The sequence below is a fragment of the Mauremys mutica genome, chromosome 12 (genome assembly GCF_020497125.1).
Source record: "Mauremys mutica isolate MM-2020 ecotype Southern chromosome 12, ASM2049712v1, whole genome shotgun sequence".
NCBI classification, from domain to species: Eukaryota; Metazoa; Chordata; order Testudines; family Geoemydidae; genus Mauremys; species Mauremys mutica.
The window spans coordinates 61,654,140-61,672,017 of NC_059083.1; the positions used below are offsets into that span (position 1 = coordinate 61,654,140).

General features: G+C 46.1%; 1 protein-coding gene across 2 annotated transcripts in view; it reads left to right on the forward strand.

The window, feature by feature from the left end:
• The window catches only part of TEKT3 (tektin 3), a 168,149-nt gene that overhangs the window by 31,146 nt on the left and 119,125 nt on the right, over window positions 1–17,878 (forward strand). The gene's annotated exons all lie outside the window — the stretch shown is intronic.

Here is a 17,878-nt window from a genome sequence, read left to right on the forward strand (position 1 = left end):
GTTTCTTTAGTCAAAACCCTGAAGTTTTCCTTCAAATACAAATTTTTAACCAGCCCTATACATTGGCATTATTCACCTAGGATAGGTCCTGATACTGAGTGCATTCCATAAGCTGCTGGGGAATGTTCATTCCAACTGAAGTCATGAATAGTGTCTAAGAGATGTCTCTTTGGTTAAATATTCATTTCACTCAGAGTTGTCGCTCTACTTTGGAAGCACAAGGCACATCCTCACGATCAAGTGTGTATGTGCGTGTGTGTATTTCACTAGCCATTGCTCTTCAAGGGAAATTGAAGTGTTTGGGTGTGTCACATCCTCATCCTGATATTCTCAGTCCATGCAAAGAGTAAAAAACGATTTGAAGATTGGACAAGCCTTTTTCTGGAGCAGGGAAGGGAAAATGGGGGCTGGAGTTGCTATTCTGAATTACATGACTGAATGCTGATGACTAGATGAGTAATGAACTGCATCACAGTTTGACACGACTTGGTCTGTGCACGTCTTTCCTTTTCAGAGAGCAAGAGACTTAGTACAGATAAGGCCATATTTTTTAAGATTAGGGTCTGACCTAAGAAGAGAGCTACATTTAAAGTGGAATATCTGGGAATACAATATCTGGGTTTGAATTAGTTGTAGGATAAAATGGAACTTGTTTCCTTAGTGAAAATCCTCCTGGCCTATCAAGGGAGATAAAGTGACTTGTAAACATGACATCCACCATACTTGCAAAACAGTAATACGTTTATTAAAATTGGCCTTCTGGCAGGACACAGGGGTCTCTCTGAGATCAGGGGCCCATTTTGCTGGGTGTTGCACAGACAGTCTCTCCCCCAAAGACCTCAGTCTGTAGAGATGAGACAGTCAAAGAGTGGGAGAAAGAAAGTCTCATTAACCCCATTGTAGGAGCAGAGGCAGGGAGAGATTAGGTGACTTGGCCCGTGTCACACAGGAAGTCCCTGGCAAAGCAAGAGTTTTATCCCAGGTCTCTGGAGCTCCAGTCCTGAACCACCAGACCATTCTCCTTCTCTACAATATAGTGTAATTTGAGATGGGCCAAGAACAGGGGGGACACTCAGCTCTGGATCCATCCTTTGCAGCAAGACCATTCTCTGAGGGCTAGGTGGTGCCCTGAGGGCACAGCCCTGTTGGGGAGGAACAAGAGAGGCACGCAGCCAGGGGAGAATGAGAGAACCACAGAAATGTCAGGCTGGAAGGGACCTCAAGCGGTCAGCTCGTCCATCCCAAGTGCTGAGGCAGGATTACACATATTTAGAATGCCTTCCACTGGGCTGTCTGGTGGATGGGGGAGGGCACAAACTGCCCTCATGTGAGAGGTGGCAGCATGCTCCCGCCTGCTTGACTAGCCAGCTCTGCCTGTTCTCCATCTCTTGCACCCCGCAGGGAACCGGAGTGCTGCCCTTGTTGGACCCCGAGTGCAGGGTCTGCAATTCGGCCAGCACCCTGGGCTCTCCCTCCCACACCCCCATGCCCCATAGTGCACCAGTGTAAGGCCTGGTCAGAATCCAACCCCAAGCCAAGTGCCAGAACAGAACATTGCACGTACTCAGCACGTCTCTGGGAACAGCTGCCCGCCTTGCCCCAGGGCACTCTGCATAGCTCCGTTGGCTCTGTGTTGCTGACGGGCTCTCCTGCAACATTCCGTGCCATCTTCTGATTGGCTGACAACAAATCCAAAACAGCCACCACCCACCAGCTACTGTATCGCTGACCCCAATGTGCCGGGGGTGGGGGTTATTTAAAGGACATTTTCCCCACACACACCCCTGCCACAACCTGACAGCCCATCCTGAGACTGAGCCATTAGCTCCCACTCTGGGAAAAGCCTTTCTCTGTGCACTGGGTACATTGTGTTGGACTATCAGAGACTGGAGGACAAAGCAGAGGAGAAGAGTCTCCTAGCACAGTCAGGGACTCTCAAAATCAAAAGATTCCCAGCTAGAATAAGAAACTTAGCAACTACATTCCCTTTAGGCTGGGGACTGAGGCCAAGTTAAGGACAATCACACACACTGTTGTGGTCTGCAGTGCTAGTCTAACCAGTGCAAGCTGCTAATTAGCCCTGCCAATCACATCCACTTCACTTTCTCTGTCTAATCAATATATAAATACCCAATGTGCATGTTGCCGTGGCATCACCATCAAGTTTGGGTCAAGCAAGGGAATTGCTGGGCGCGCTGCGTATGAACTCCTGCCCCGGGCTTCCCAGCTTTGCATGCGAAACAAGAAAACGTGAAAGGTCAGAAAAGGGGAACATCAGACAAAATGAAGGCTAGGAAGGATTTCTCCAGCTGCTAAGCAGGCGACAGCTAGCTCAGGTTTCCTGGTGCAATGTCTGAATTATCACTCAACCCATTCAGCACATGTCTAGATTTGAGCTCATCTAAGCAAGTTCTATTTGAATGAACTCAGCCAGAACAGGAAGCTTAGACAGTGTTATCAAGCTGAGTTTGAGTCCCAGCCACCGCATATTAACACTGGGAATTCTACATCATCCTGTCTGAAGCTCATTCACTGATTGCTACTAACTCCCATGCTGTCTTTATTTTTACTAGTGCATGGGTGGGGTAGGTTGTAGTTTGTCTTCATCTGAGAAAGAATTTGCCATTTTCCTGAATAACACACTTACTTGGGTGGGGAGTTGTGCTGTGGTTATTGGTGTTTGGAGCCATCAAACCAGAGAAGGAGACTCCAAAACATCCTCTTAGTTCTTGTGGGGAGCCTAGGCAGGAAGGAAAAGCAGTAGTATTTGTTTATCTGGTTTTCTCCATGATAGATAACACATCGACACAAAACCTCAGCATGTCAGAAAGCCGCCAACTAAAAACAAGATTATTGTTCTATTATACCATGAAAAAAAATACAATGTCAAAGATATCAGGGTAGTTTTGTAAGTGGCACATAGGTGCTAGAACTAGAGCTGTGGGGGGTGCTTCTGAAGCAAACGTGATTTAAACATTTATCAGCACCCAGTAAAATGATTTTGCAAGGGTAGACTAATTATTTTATTCACCATGGGTCACCCAAAATGCCCTTCCATAGATCTGTCCTTCCATAGGCTTATCCACCAACTTATGTACCTCGTCAGAGTGGCTGGAAAACAGAATTTTCATTCACAAGAAATTCTGACATTTTGGGGAGAAAACTTTGTTCTAAATCAGAACGGAAAGCCAAAATGTTGCTGTTTCCCATGAAATGACAATTCCCCCACATTTTTGACTCAGGACCACTGAAATGTTTCATTGTGATAATGTTGAATCATTTAGTTTCCATAAGATACAAATATTTCACTCCACTAATGTCTAAACATTATAATATTATATAAATATTGAATGTAATATATAGAATATTAAATATAATATATCCAATGAATTTAAATGAGAAAGTCCAAACATCACCTTATTAAAATGAAATATTTGGACATTACTGAAACAATATGAGAGAGTTGAAATGAAAAGTGTCTCAGCATGCAGCAGAAGTGTCACACCACACTATTACTGAAAAATTGCTTTCTTTCTAATTTTTATCATATAATTATTAAGTACATAGATTGGGATATAAATATTGTACTTACATTTCAGTGTATAGTGTAAAAAGCAGTATAAATGAGTCATTGTCTGTATGAAATTGTAGTTTGTCCTGACTTTGCTAGTGCTTTTTTATGTAGCCTGTTGTAAAAGTGGGCAAATATCTAGATGAGTTGCTGTACCCCCTGGAAGACCTTTGCGTACCCCCAGGGGTATGTGTACCCCTAGTTGAGAACCACTGAACTAGACTGTCTCAAAGTGGCCCTACCTATATGGGCATGTCAAGAATTTAGGACTGTGGGTTGAGGTTTTCAAAGCACTCTGGGGCATTTAGACATCTCTCTTAATTAATATTAATGGGAGCTATGTGTCTAAATCCCCATGACTGCTTTTTAAATCTTAGCCATAGAATCCAGTTCTCTCCCTTACACCAGATTTACACTGCTGTTACTCCACTGATTTTGATGAAGTTATTCCAGATTGACACAGTGATTGCTGATTCATTATGGTATAATTAGGAGGAGAATCAGTCCCATTATCCTTTCTGCAGAAGGAACCCAATACCGTTATTCTTTCCTTACCATAGACCTTAGTCCAGCCCGTGCATTGCTGCACATTGGGCTACCCACATTTGCCATCCTTGCCTGTCAACTGCCCTTCTCTCCAAATCTTCCCATTTCACGTTGAGGAGTTTGATGTTCGTTTCCATGTTATTCGCGGTCTTCCTCTCTTTCTTCTTGTGTTTTCTGGCTTCCATTCAAGGGCGGTATTTGGCAAGTATTCTTTTTCCATTCTCAGCACATATCCCAGCCACTGATGTCTTCGTTTGTAGATTATTTGTGAGAGGGTACCTTGCCCAGTAATTTTTCTGACTTCATTCGTCTTCCTCTCTATATATGTTATTCCCAATATTCTTCTCAGACATTTGTGATGAAATGCACCCAGCTTTTGCATTTCTTGGTAAGTTGCCATGTCTCACTGCTATATGTTGTGATGGTGATAACAATTGCTTTGTACACATTCAGCTTTGTCTTGAGGGAGATGTTTTTGAGTTGCTAGATGTTTTTGAGTCTTCCAAATGCAGCGTTTACTTTCCTGATTCTTCTTCTTATTTCCTCGGAACTAGTACCATCTTGGCTGATGGTACTTCCAAGATATGTAAAATTGTCCACCTTCTCCAGTTCTCTTCTTTTATTTCTGTCCCTGCAGTCCCCATTAACAGGACTTTACATTTCTTTGCATTGTATCTCAAACTTATCTTCTCCATTACTTTTACGGATAAGAGCAATGTTGTCAGCAAAGTCTAGATCAAGTAGCCTTGAATTGTTCTATTTTAGGCCATATGTATCACTGTCACATTGTTTTAATCCATAGTTGATGACTAGCATAAACAAAAAAGGAGACAGGATGTAACCCTGCCTTACACCTGTCTTGATGGTGAATGGCTTACTCAATCCATTTTCCATTTCAATGCAGCATTTTGATTTGGCATAGAATGCCTTCATAATGTTAATTAATTTTGTTGGAATTCCATATTGTTCCACAATTTTCCACATTGTTTCCTAGGGTGCAACCATTCCTTCTGCCAATTGAGAGAATGGGGAGCGCACTGGAACCCTGCTGCCCACCCACAGGGAGGAAAAGAGCAGGGTTATGCCCCATGTCTCCCCTTCCCCAAATGACAGCCTGTCCCCCTTCAGAGTCATTGATCTCAGTGTAGGGTGACCAGATGTCCCGATTTTATAGGGACAGTCCTGATATTTGGGGCTGTGTCTTATACAGGCGCCTATGCTCCCCTGCCCCCCGTCCCGATTTTTCACACTTCCTGTCTGGTCACCCTATCTCAGTGGGAATTTTGCCGTAATATCAACTGGATCAGAACTGAGTAAAAATGGCAAGACTAGGCTCTAAAATAACAACAGGGCCAAAAGATTGCAGGTGACAATGGTATAACTGAGAGCAGAATGTGGCCTTCTGACGTGACTGGAACTTGAGCATCAGGAATAACAAACCATCAATACAGTTGGAAAACCACAGGGCCAGAGCCTCAGCTGGTGTAAATAGGCTTCCCCTAATGAAACTAGCAAAGCAATGCTGATTTAGACTGATTGTGGATCTGGCCCTGAATACTTTAACCACATCTAATTTTTTTTTACAAATTTCAGGTGTTTTGCATTCACACCTTCACTTTGGTCAGTGAGGTGCACACAGATTTCCCCTCTTTGGTTAAATATTTGACACAACCAAAAATCAAACAGACACTACCCCATTTCCCCACCATCCATTGGTTTGAAATAACTCAACAAAGAACTTTTCTGTCAGCCACTGCAGATTTCACAGGCATCACACTTGTGAGCCTTTTCAGAGGAAAGATGCTGTTCATTTAATTGGACAGATAGGACCAAATTCTACATTCTACAGCTCTTCTCTGACATGTGCCACACAGGAGGTCAGACTAGCTGATCACAGTGGTCCCTTCTGCCCTTGGACTCTATGAACCTGATGGTGACTGTTTACATGCACAAAGTGTGAGCCAGATCCCCAGCTAGTGTGTATCAGCATTGCCCCATTAGAATGGTGCTGATTTATAGCAGCTGAGGGTCTGGCCCATATTTCCAGGTCATGTTATGGTAATCAGACTGTTCAAGGATCCACTAAAGATACTGTCTGATGGAAACCGAATAGTAAACATGCCAAGGGGAGGCCTGTAGCAGGGATATGTGGTTCTCTTTTCCTCTTTGTAGGGAGCAAGGAAATGTGTTTTCTATTTATCCTGGTGCCTACCCCATAAATGGTATTTGTACTGTGAGTATATTACAGACAGGCCTGAGCCGTTGCGTTCAGAGCTACATCTGGAGCTGGACTTTCTCTGCGTTCCAGCAAGTCACACCAGGGGATTAGATCTGGGCCCTTCTCTATGTTGGACTGGGGAGAAAGCACGTCAGACCAATCCATTTCTAACATGTAGAAGTGGCCCGATGTCACAATCATTGCAATGGAGGGGGATTCCCATAGCAGGCTGCTCAGTGGCTTTGGAGACGCAGCCTGCAGTGGGACATGAAGGTTGTGACATTGCCATAGTTGCAGCTCCCAGAGGAGGAAGCATTGTGGCAGAGGCTAGGAAAGTGCCTTCAGAAGAGCTGGGGGGTGCATATCTCCCATGGGCACTACTATCTCCGGCCTGGCTCCCTCCCTCCCCCGTGGCGCTCAGTGTCCTCGTTCATATGCAGTATTCCTGACTTGTGGAGCCATCACAGCTCGAGGTATGATATGATCTTCCATGGGCCCCATCTGCTCAGCTCTAATTGAAAAGCCCAAGCTGGAGCTGAGCACAGCCAACCTGAACCCAACCCAAGAGTGCTGAGTCATTTTCAGAACCGACCCAATGCTTCCTCTCCTACCTGTGTCAGCACTGCCGCTGCCTCATCCTTAGGGTTCAGCCTGGCGGGGGCTTCCTGCTTCTCATGCCTGTGATCCACCTCTGGCTGCCTCCTGCCCATGGGGTCAGAGCAGTGGTGGTTCCGTATCCCACTCCTGCTGGCTGCTGCCACCTTGCTGCCCTGTGTGGGCTGCGGAGTGAGAGACACAGCAACTTGTTGGTAGCTCATGCAGCGCAGTGAAGTGGTGATGGCCGGCAGGAGCAGGGCACATGGCTGCCGCTGCGCTGACTGCCTGGCAGGAGGAGGTGACCAGAGATGATCCGACCTGAGGCTGATGCTTGTAGTTGGGGTTGGGTCAGGTTGCAAGACTCTACTTCGTGTGCCTGCTTTTATTACTGGGTATCTCCTCCCTGCCTTTGTAGCGTCACTCTTCAAGGGAATCTTATTAAGTCTGATGCCCACAAGCATCTTTCTGGAGTAGGCTCTCTGTGTTCTCTCCTTATAGGAGTGGAGTCTTTGGGGACTTTCCATGACCTTCAACCCCAGTATCAGTCTTGTGCTCAGGCTCCAGAATGCAGAAGCCTTAGGACCTGTGGTATTTTGCTTTCCCAAGCCCATTGGGATGGACTCTGACTCATTTACACTGGTGTAAATCTGGAGTGTCTTAACTTATCAGAATCTGGCCCCGTGTGTATATTGCTGGATGTCAAAAGCCAAAGAAGCCCTGGTACGGTGCTTTGGTGGCCGCAATTGACTGGGATCCCAGCACCAAAAGGTAAAGGAGAGGAATTAACCAAACCACAGGTTAAGGAACGTGCTACTCAAGGGATGAGCCAAGATATGCTTGGGTCTAACTTTGTCCAGTTTAAATCTCTTGAGCACTGGGGCTTCCATCGCCCCCAAGTGATGCTGACCAGCAAGGGGGAGATTGTGATGGAGAAACCCTCGCTGAGAATTTCCTGTCTCTTTCATGCTTCTCAACCTGAGCTCGACACTTACAAAGCTTTTTGGCTGTGGGAATAGAGTGAACTTTCGACTCTTTCTGACTAATACTTAAGCCTTATCCCTCCCAGTCTGTACTGCCAGCTTGGTTTGTTTTTTCCTTCATTTTCATGATCTCATCTGATAATAAGTATGATCCTTACCAAATGGGAGACAATGGCATGATGATTGTAGTGCTTTCTAACCACCAGCCTTCTAGCCACTGCCTCATAGGTAACCTGGTCATTAGCAGCTACCTAGAGCAGTGTCAGGGCCCCCATAGAAACACAAGGGCCTACTCCCTCAACCCAGGATAAATTCACTGCTTCCTGCTCCTGGGGATCCATGAAGGCATAGGGCCATCTGTATGGAAGCCCTGTGCTTCTGCACTGGTTCCTGTCTTCCCTCATCCCCCACTCCGCCATCCAGCCTCCTGGCAGTATGGTTTCTGGCAGGACTCCCCAGTGACCTCTGCCCATGCTCCTTTTAAATAGGGGGTGGGGCTCCACCATCGGGAAGGGGAAAGCTGGTAAGTGAGGTAAGCTGCTGAAGGATGGTTTTGGGGGCACAGACGATGCTGCAAACTGTGATTAGTACTTAGATTTTTAGCCCTTTGGGGCAGGGACTATCTTCTTGTTCTGTGTTTGTACAGTGCAGAACACAATTGGGTCCTGTTCCAGGACTGGGGCTCCTAGGTGGAGCAGAGTCGGAAAAGGTTCTCCTATCTTATGAGAAGTTTTGAGATTTTAAAAATATTTCTGTCTTGAATTAGGGCAAAATGCCAAAATCAAATTTGCACGAACTGCTACTCCGAAAAGAATTTCGGGTTGAGTCAACCAAAACGTTTCATTTCAATTGCAACTTTAAAAAGACATATTTTGTTTTGGTTTTTGTTGGTACAAATTAACTAAAATTTCAAAAAGGAAAGTCATTTCCAAGGGAAAATGAAAGTTTTCATTCTGAAAATATTGAAATGGGATATTTTGACAATTCCAAAACTTTTTTTTTATCTTTTCCCCCAAATTGGGAAAATTTTCAAAACCAAACCTTTCCTGTGAACAGTTTCACTTCCAAAGAATCGGTGTTTTCCTGCAAAAAAATACCGTCAGAAAATTCTCAGCCAGAACTACTCCTGGGTGCTATTGCAATACAAATAATAAATAATAATTAAAACAACTCTGGGTATCCCCCACACATCCCACAGCCCTTCCCCTTTCTGTATCCTGCAGCCTGAACCAAAAGACGTTCCCATGAATGTCCTTTCGTGAACCCCTGGGAAAGGAGAAGCAAAGCTGCACGTATCTCCCTTGTGGAGAAGGAGTGGGTGACATAGCCCATAGACATCTGAATGGAAAACCCCTCTTAGGACTTAGCTACCTTCCTGCAAATGCAGGACCATATTTTTAGGTAATCAACCAGCCTGGTTAAAAGACACTAGCAAAAGGATTTCCCCAGGAGGCTATTACAACCTCCCACCTCATTCAGGTTCTTCATGATATTCAGCCCAAAGTGTCTTGGCCTCGTTTCTTCCAAAGTTTCACAAGATTGTTGATTATTCCTGAAACAATTCTGCTCCTTCTTTGGGATTTACCCTCGTTCCCAGTACCGGGCCTCACAGTAGGATCATTTCCACACAGAACATGCCGAAGCACCCATCGACATGTTGTGGCAGGTAGGAGACCTCAGCGGCTGGGCTGTATGTTCACATTCGGCTTTGTGGCATTCTGCTGCCACTGAGCACTGGAAGAAACCCACACTGCTAAACTGATGGTTTACACAGCCCTGTTTGGATAGGAGAGAGCAGGGATCAATTTCTGGCTCTGCTACAGGCTTCAGGTGTGACCTTAGATTCTCCTAAGAGTCATTTACTCTGTCTGTGCCTTAGTTACTGGTCTGTACAATGGGCATCATAATGCTTCCCGTCTGACTTGTCCATCGTTGAGAATAGGAGCTTGCTGGAAGTAAGGAATATGTCTCACTGTGTGCACAATAAGGCTCTCCTTTGATCTTGCTTGTGTTATGGCTGCAGTCCCTTGTAATTGCACAACCATCTGTTTGAGGTTTTCCTGTAGCATCCATCCCCATATAAGAGCAGTCGCTTCAGTAGGCATAATCCTTTTAATTAATCAGGAAAAACTCAGTTCTCAGTCTGGATACCACATGGCCTTGTTGGGCAAGATTCGCCTCACACTTACTTTAAAAAGTCTTTATTTTGGAGGAGGTGGAAAACATTGTATTAAAACAAGACAATTTTCAGTGAAAAATGAGCCTGATTTCAAGGACAAATGGGCCAGCTTCTGAGCAAAATTATGTTCATAGGAAAAGGTAACATGGATTATCTGATTTTTATTTGTGTTCATTATTTGGTTTGTGGTAGTATCTGAGGCCTCAGTCAGAGATCGGTGCCTGACTGCGCCAGGCACTGTACAAACACACCATAAAAAGATGGTGACTCACAACCCAAAGAGCTTACAATGATTTGGTAACTTCTCACAGCCACAGTTACAGTAGACCCTCACGGTTACAAACATCTCGGGAATGGAGTTGTTCGTAACTCTGAAATGTTTGTAATTCTGAACAAAACGTTCGGGTTGTTCTTTTCTGAACTGACCGGTCAACCACACAGCTTATTTGGAACCGGAAGTACACAATCAGGCAGCAGCAGAGACAATAAAAAAAATGAATAAATGAATAAATACAGTATGGTACTGTGTTAAACGTAAATGACTAAAAAAAGGGGAAAGCAGCATTTTTCTTCTGCATAGTAAGGTTTCAAAGCTGTATTAAATCAATGTTAAGTTGTAAACTTTTGTAGTCCATGCATCCGACGAAGTGGGTATTCACCCATGAAAGCTCATGCTCCAATACGTCTGTTAGTCTATAAGGTGCCACAGGACTCTTTGCTGCTTTTACAGATCCAGACTAACATGGCTACCGCTCTGATACTTGAAACCATAATGTTGTTCAGAGTTAAACATTTCAGAGTTACAAACAACCTCCACTCCCGAGGTGTTCATAACTCTGAGGTTCTAATAAGACTCGGGCTTTTCAGCTTAGAAAAGAGACAACTAAGGAGGGATATGATAGAGGTCCATAAAATCATGCATGGTGTGGAGAAAGTAAATAAGGAAGTGTTATTTACTCCTTCTCATAACACAAGAACTCGGGGTCACCAAATGAAATTAACAGGCAGCAGGTTTAAAACAAACAAAAGGAAGTATTTCTTCACACAACACGCAGTCACCCTATGGACTCTTTGCCAGAGGATGTTGTGAAGGCCAAGACACTAACAGGGATCAAAAAAGAACTAGATACATTCATGGAGGATAGGTTCATCAATGGCTATTAGCCAGGATGGGCAGAGATGGTGTCCCTAGGCTCTGTTTGCCAGAAGCCGGGAATGGGCGACAGGGGATGGATCACCTGATGATTACCTGTCTGTTCATTCCCTCTGGAGCACCTGGCATTGGCCACTGTCAGAAGGCAGGATATTGGGCTAGATGGACCTTTGGTCTGACCAGTATGTCTGTTCTTATGTTCTACTCTAGTACAGCAAGTGGGAGGGAGAAGGTGGCCCTGTGTTGGCTTTTTAGCTGTCATACAACCATACTACTATGGAAATGATTCTTCTTTTCCTAATATTTACTGTGGGCCGCGTTTCTCATGCTGCTGTCACATGCAGTTATAAAAACATTTTGCAAGATTCTTCATGCTGAATTATGGTGAACGAGAGGGCTCTGATTAGCAGAAGAAGCCAGTCTGTAATGTGACTAGTTCCAGCTACATTGCTGCAATTTGGAGATGCTAAGTCAGATCTCTGGTCTAATGAGGGGATGATGCTAAGTTTTTCTCAATAGTAACCACCCCCTTGAAGTGTTGCCCAGGAGTTTCCTGGTTTCCAGTGCAGATTCTGGCGCATGGGGGCGATAGGCAGGCACATTCTGCACTAGCTGAAGTTTCTGAGTGGCTTCTGTGGTCAGCCCCAGGTAAAGTCCAGCCAAGAAGTAATGAGAAAATGGCTGGTTATGGTTAAGACTGAATCAGAGAAGAAAGGGGGTAGTTTTCTGCTCCCTGCAGAGATCAACACATGTGTTTATGGCCATCACTGCCCTCTGAGAATCCAAGAACAGAGATGTGTCCCCCAGACTGCGAATGGCTTTAACAAAGGGTGAACAGATGCCCACAGCTGATGGAGTGTACATCAACACTGGCAACAGGAAGCATCTCAAGGGATTGTCAATCAGCATCACCTCTGTCTTGTCTGGGTCCCTACATCTGCCAGAAAAATGGAGAGCAAGGAAATGGGGCTGATGGACAGGAGTCATAGAGTCAAATGTCACTTGCACGGTGAGCCTGCTGTGGTCCATACCGTCTTGTTCTCTCCCACAGTGCCTGATTTCACATAAATGAAGGACAACTGGGGATGGCAAGACAAAGTCTTACGGCCCCCTTAGCTGAGAACTCACTGGAATCTCTCCAAGAGAGGAATAAAACTGTGCTTGAACATAGAGAGAGGGTCAGCAACCAAGAAAACGATTCGGCAAAACTTTCTGAAATTTCACTGGTGTTCCTAGGTTGCAAGGTTTGAAACTAACCAATCTTCTGTGTTTTCACAACTATTTCTGCCATATCTTTTACCAGAAAGTTCCTTTCCTTAAAAAAACCCCTAGTTTTCTGTAAAAAGATGCAGTTTTCAGAAGGTGAAAAATTTCAATAGTAATGAGAACAAAACTTTTGAAAAATAATTTAAAGGAAAACTTTTATAATGTGGATAATTTTTCACAAATAGTTTTGGTTTAGAAAAAAGCCCATTTTTTTGACCAAGTCAGTTTTGTATGACAAATTTCTCCGGGCTCCACTTTCTGGTTAGTAAGGTCCAATATTCTATGGTGGGGTAGGCAACCTATGGCACGTGTGCCGAAGGCGGCACGTGAGCTGATTTTCAGTGGCACTCACACCGCCCAGGTCCTGGTCACTGGTCCGGGGGGCTCTGCATTTTAATGTAATGTTAAATGAAACTTCTTAAACATTTTAAAAACCTTATTTACTTTACATACAACAATAGTTTAGTTATATATTATAGACTTGTAGAAAGAGACATTTTAACGTTTTTAGAAGGTATTACTGGCACGCGAAACCTTAAATTCGAGGGACTAAATGAAGACTCAGCACACCACTTCTGAAAGGTTGCTGACCCCTGTTCTACAGGGCCGCCCAGAGGATTCCGGGGGCCTGGAGTCTTCGGCGGCAGAGGGCCCCCACTTTGGCGGTAATTCAGCAGCGGGGGGTCCTTCCGCTCCGGGACCCGCCGCCGAAATGCCCCGAAGACCCGCAGTGAGGGCCCCCCACCGCCGAATTACCGCCAAAGTGGGACCCGCCGCCGAAGCACAGCCGGGTCTTCAGGGCACTTCGGCGGCGCGTCCCGGAACAGAAAGACCTCCCGCTGCCGAATTACCGCCAAAGACCCAGCTGCACTTCGGCGACGGGTCCCACTTCGGCGGTAATTCGGAGGCGGGGGGTCCTTCTGCTCTGGAGTGGAAGGACCCCCCACCGGCGAAGACTGGGAGAAGAAGAAGCTCCAGGGACCCGAGCCCCGCGAGAGTTTTCCGGGGCCCCTGGAGCCAGTGAAGGACCCCGCTCCAAGGGCCCTGAAAAACTCTTGTGAGGGCCTCTGCGGGGCCCGGGGCCTGGGGCAAATTGCCCCACTTGCCCCCCCTCTGGGCAGCCCTGTTCTATGGCATGGTGTTAAAGCAGACAAAGGCCCGAGTCCGGGACTCCCACAGCCTAATTCTCCATTGCTCTGTGTTTCCATGATCATTTACACCACAGCAAATGAGAGCAAAACCAACTGTACTGCACAGCTATTGGATTATTACACCCCCTTTACAGTGGTGACACAGCTACCTTGAACGATGGGCTGTAGGGAATGAGGCCCATGGCCTCCGGCGCCTGTCGCCAGTTTGCAATTCACCACCAAAATGGATTTATGAAAAAAAATAAGAGACATTGACTGCTCCGTTCGGAACAAACAGGGTTAATCACAGTCTGAATCGGAGCGGTATTATAGAGGCTTGGAAATCTGGGATGTATTAAAGCTAATCAAACTGGGAATTAGGAGGAAGAACCACGTCCAGCCAGTATAAGAGTTTTCTCAGGGCTTTAGAGCCCAACTTCTTCAAATGAAGCTCTGATCTGAAGTGGCAATGCCAGAATTTCTAACTGGGGCCTCAGGGAAATGAAGGATGAACAGGCTGATCTGTTTGAACCACCATGCTCGCCTAGCGTGTAATTTTTAATGCCTTGTTGTACTTTCCCTGCTTGTTCCCCAGGCTTACAAAGCACCCATTGTTCAGACTGCAGCAGCATTTACTCTTTCAGATTGATTAGAAATTGTGCAGTTGCATATTTTTTGTGGTCTCACGGCCTGATGGATGGGGAGGTTAGTGGCTCTGTAACACAGCAGAACAGCCCCTAGGTATATAAACTGCAGTGGAGTGCCAACAGTTATAAGCCAAGGAGGACTCACTTCCTGAGCTTTGGGGCCCCTTGATCTCCTGAGAGAAGGAGAAGGAGCTTTTCACCTCTCAGTGATCATTTCCCTCTGTTGTGCTGCTTGGACTGTCCCCTTACGACAAACTGTGCCATTAGCTTTCCATAGGGGGTACACCCCTTAAGTACCCAGGAGACAGCATGGCCTGCCGGTCAGAGTCTAGGATTAGATAGGTGTACTTGGTCTAAATTGACTTGGTCCTTTCTCAGCATAGGGGAATGGACTAGATGGCCCATCAAGATGCCTTCCAGCCCTTCATTTCTATGATTCTATGAAACCTAGATTCCCTTCCCAGCTTTGACTGTGTGACTTGTTGTTTGACCTGGGCTAGTGACTCAGTTTGCCTGTCTGTAAAATGGGGATTATAAAATTGACATGTGGCTGTGACTAGCTTAATTAATATTTGTAAATTGATTCTAGGCCCTTGGACGGAAAGTTCTGTAGAAGTGCTAGCTATTACCACGTGTTTCAAAGAGACGCAGACTCACAGCTAGACTGGAGAGTATTATTCCGCTAATTCCTTCTGCCTTCTACCAGGCTTAACTGAGACAGTGAAACGTCAGGTCATAGTGTGGCCACGCGCCAATCACTCCAGTATCGTGTGATTCACTCAGCTACAAACACAATGCATTCCATTGTCCTCGGCATCTGTAGTCCCCGTTCGTGTCGTGCTGAAACTGAATTACTAACTTTTCACTGGCACTAGGGTCACAGTGAGCCCTTACTGTAAGAATGGTGTATTTATTTTGAGTGTGTCCAGCCTCGCGTACAAACACTATCCTAAACTGACCTCGTTTGCTAATAGCTTTCATTGCTATAAGTGTCCAGCATGGAAGCAATAGAACCACCAGGATGCGGCGCCATCCAGTGGTGAGTCGAGTGCCCTATCACAATCTCCAAGAGACATCAGGATGAGTGTCAGGGTGGGGTCCCTCCACTGCTACCTTGTTCCAAACTCTTACAACCCTGAGGGAGGCAGGAACTCAGCTAGGAATTGGTCCAGTACACAGAACTCTCTGTGCCCTTATCAGCATGGACAGAACCCCCGTGCCGGTGCACAGGGCCATTAACAGGAGCACAGCATAAATCCAACAGCCACAAATAGTCTTGATGGCCTCTCCAGCTTCAGCCTCTTAGTCCTGGATTCAGGCACCTCCTTCTCTTTGGGCAGTGGATTCAGGCACCGCCCTCTCTTTGGGCATGGCTGATTCCTGCATGCAGGAATTCCCACACTCAGGCTGCTCCCTGGGCCTGTCCCTCAGCCCAGAGCTCAGGCTCTCAGCCTGCTGGGCCCCTAGCATGTGCCCTCTCCTGCAGCCTGCACAGCTCCTTCTTGAATGGCATCCTGGAGGAGATCTGGCAGGATTTCCTGCTAGCAGCCTACTCAGCCAGAGCTGGTGGGAGGGCAGAAGGTGAAGAGGCCAGGTTTTCCAGTCTGCCTGCCCCAGACCACGCAGGTCTCCAGGGACAGGGCTGCCACGTACTGATCTGAGCTGATCTGTGAAGTGGGGGGTCCTGAGTGATTTATAGCCACCTCTCCTGGGTGCCGCTTCCTTGCTTAACACATTTGTTCTCTCAGTTCCACGCCAATGGATGGTTGTATATTTACTACCATAGAGCAAATGTGTGTGTTGTTCTTTATACCTCCATTGTAAGTGCCCTAATGGGATAGCCTGAGTCACACATACCCTAGTGTACTTTTCGTCACTTCCAGAAGACCAACTGAACAAAGGGAAAAAGAGAGGGATTGTTTGGTTGCACTCTAAGGAGCAGGATCTAATAGGATATGGGATAGAATCAGATGGATCTAGATAGCATAGATCAACATGCAATAGGAACGAGTAGAAAAATAAGCCCCGCTCTATAGAGAAGTAATCTGAGGCAAAGAGTGCATGTGACTTGGCAAAGGCCAGTGGATGAATCAGAGAGGTGATGAAAATGCAGGAAGGCCTGGCTCCCAGGCCAGTTCTGACCACTAGACCATGTCATATGCAACATGACAAAACATTGAGGGGTAAGATTTCAAAAGTGCCATAGTGACTGAGGAGTTAAAGTCCCATTGACTTTCCGTGAGACTTAGGCACCTACACATCTAGTTCACTTTTGAAAATGGGACGTAGGTTCCTAAATCACTTAGTTGCTTTTGAAAATGCTACCCTATAACTCTGAAGCCATCTGGTCTGGCTTACACTAGATGGTCCATTAGAACAGACAGGTGGCTGGGACAACTGGTGATTCCATAAACCACTGGATCTTTGGCCCACCCCTGCTCCAGCCTTGTGCACTGCCGTGCAAGAGATCCTGGAGAATAGGGCTCTGCACATGCACCTCTTCCAGGGTCAGGAGCAAGATTGGCTCCTAAATGAATATCTCCAGTGCATTCATTCTCTTCCTTGCTGAGACTTTACATTAGCCACGGGGTTAGTGCTCAGCAAACACACCCCACTGCCTGAAACAAGTCTAGACTCCCAAATCCACTGTCAGCCGAACTCGCTGGAGCTCCAGAGGAAGCTCAGGGCTTTGGAGCAATAATGGCTTTGCCTGGGTGGAGGCTGGTGGGGGTGGCAGCTAAAAGAGGCAGATACAGAGTCATATATGAACATCTTGGCCTTTGCGTCCTACTTTGTCTGTCGCTTTGGAGCGCAGGACATTGTGTCTCGGGGAGAGAGAAAATCCACAGAAATTCCAAAGACCCTTCCCTGGCCATCAATATGAGTTCTGTGTGTGGCTGTTATTTTGCTTCTCTTTTACAGTGTGAGGGGGAAAAAAGGTCCCTTTGTGTGAGAACTGAAAGAAATAGTCCAATCCCACAGCCTGCCTGAAATCTTAATGTCAACTATTTGTCTCCTTGTGTTTTCAGATAAACAAGCTCTTTCCCCGGTATTTCTGACCACTCCCGGCCACTCCCCGAAGTTTTTCTCTTTACTCTATCCTAGAGGACACTGGCTCACCACCAGTGGGGATCGGAAAGCTGTTGCTGGCAGGGCCCATGCTGTAGTAGTAGGATAAGCCTGTGATATGCTTTATCACAGTCAGTGGGAAGGCTCCCGTCAGCTCCAGGGGGCTTTGGAGCCATGCCCTTTGGGGTTATTTGATTCTGTTTTTAAAACATCAGGAGTGAAGCCTGCCCCTATAGGAATCAGTGGCAAACTCCCCATTGACTTCAGCAGGGCCAGGATTTTGCCCTACGTTTCAGATGGAAAGATACAGGTCCAGCCAGGGAACAAGGCTTAGTAGCAAACAGGGAGGAGTGAGAATCGAGCTCAGTTTGAAGGGACATGAACTGCAGTCACCACCTGTTTCTTGATTCAAGGGACTGATGCTCATTTTATATGCAGCTGGTAGGAATCAGCACAGCTACAGTGAAGTCAAGGGAGCTACTCTAATTGATGCCTGCAGATGTCCAGTATCTCTTTGGACCA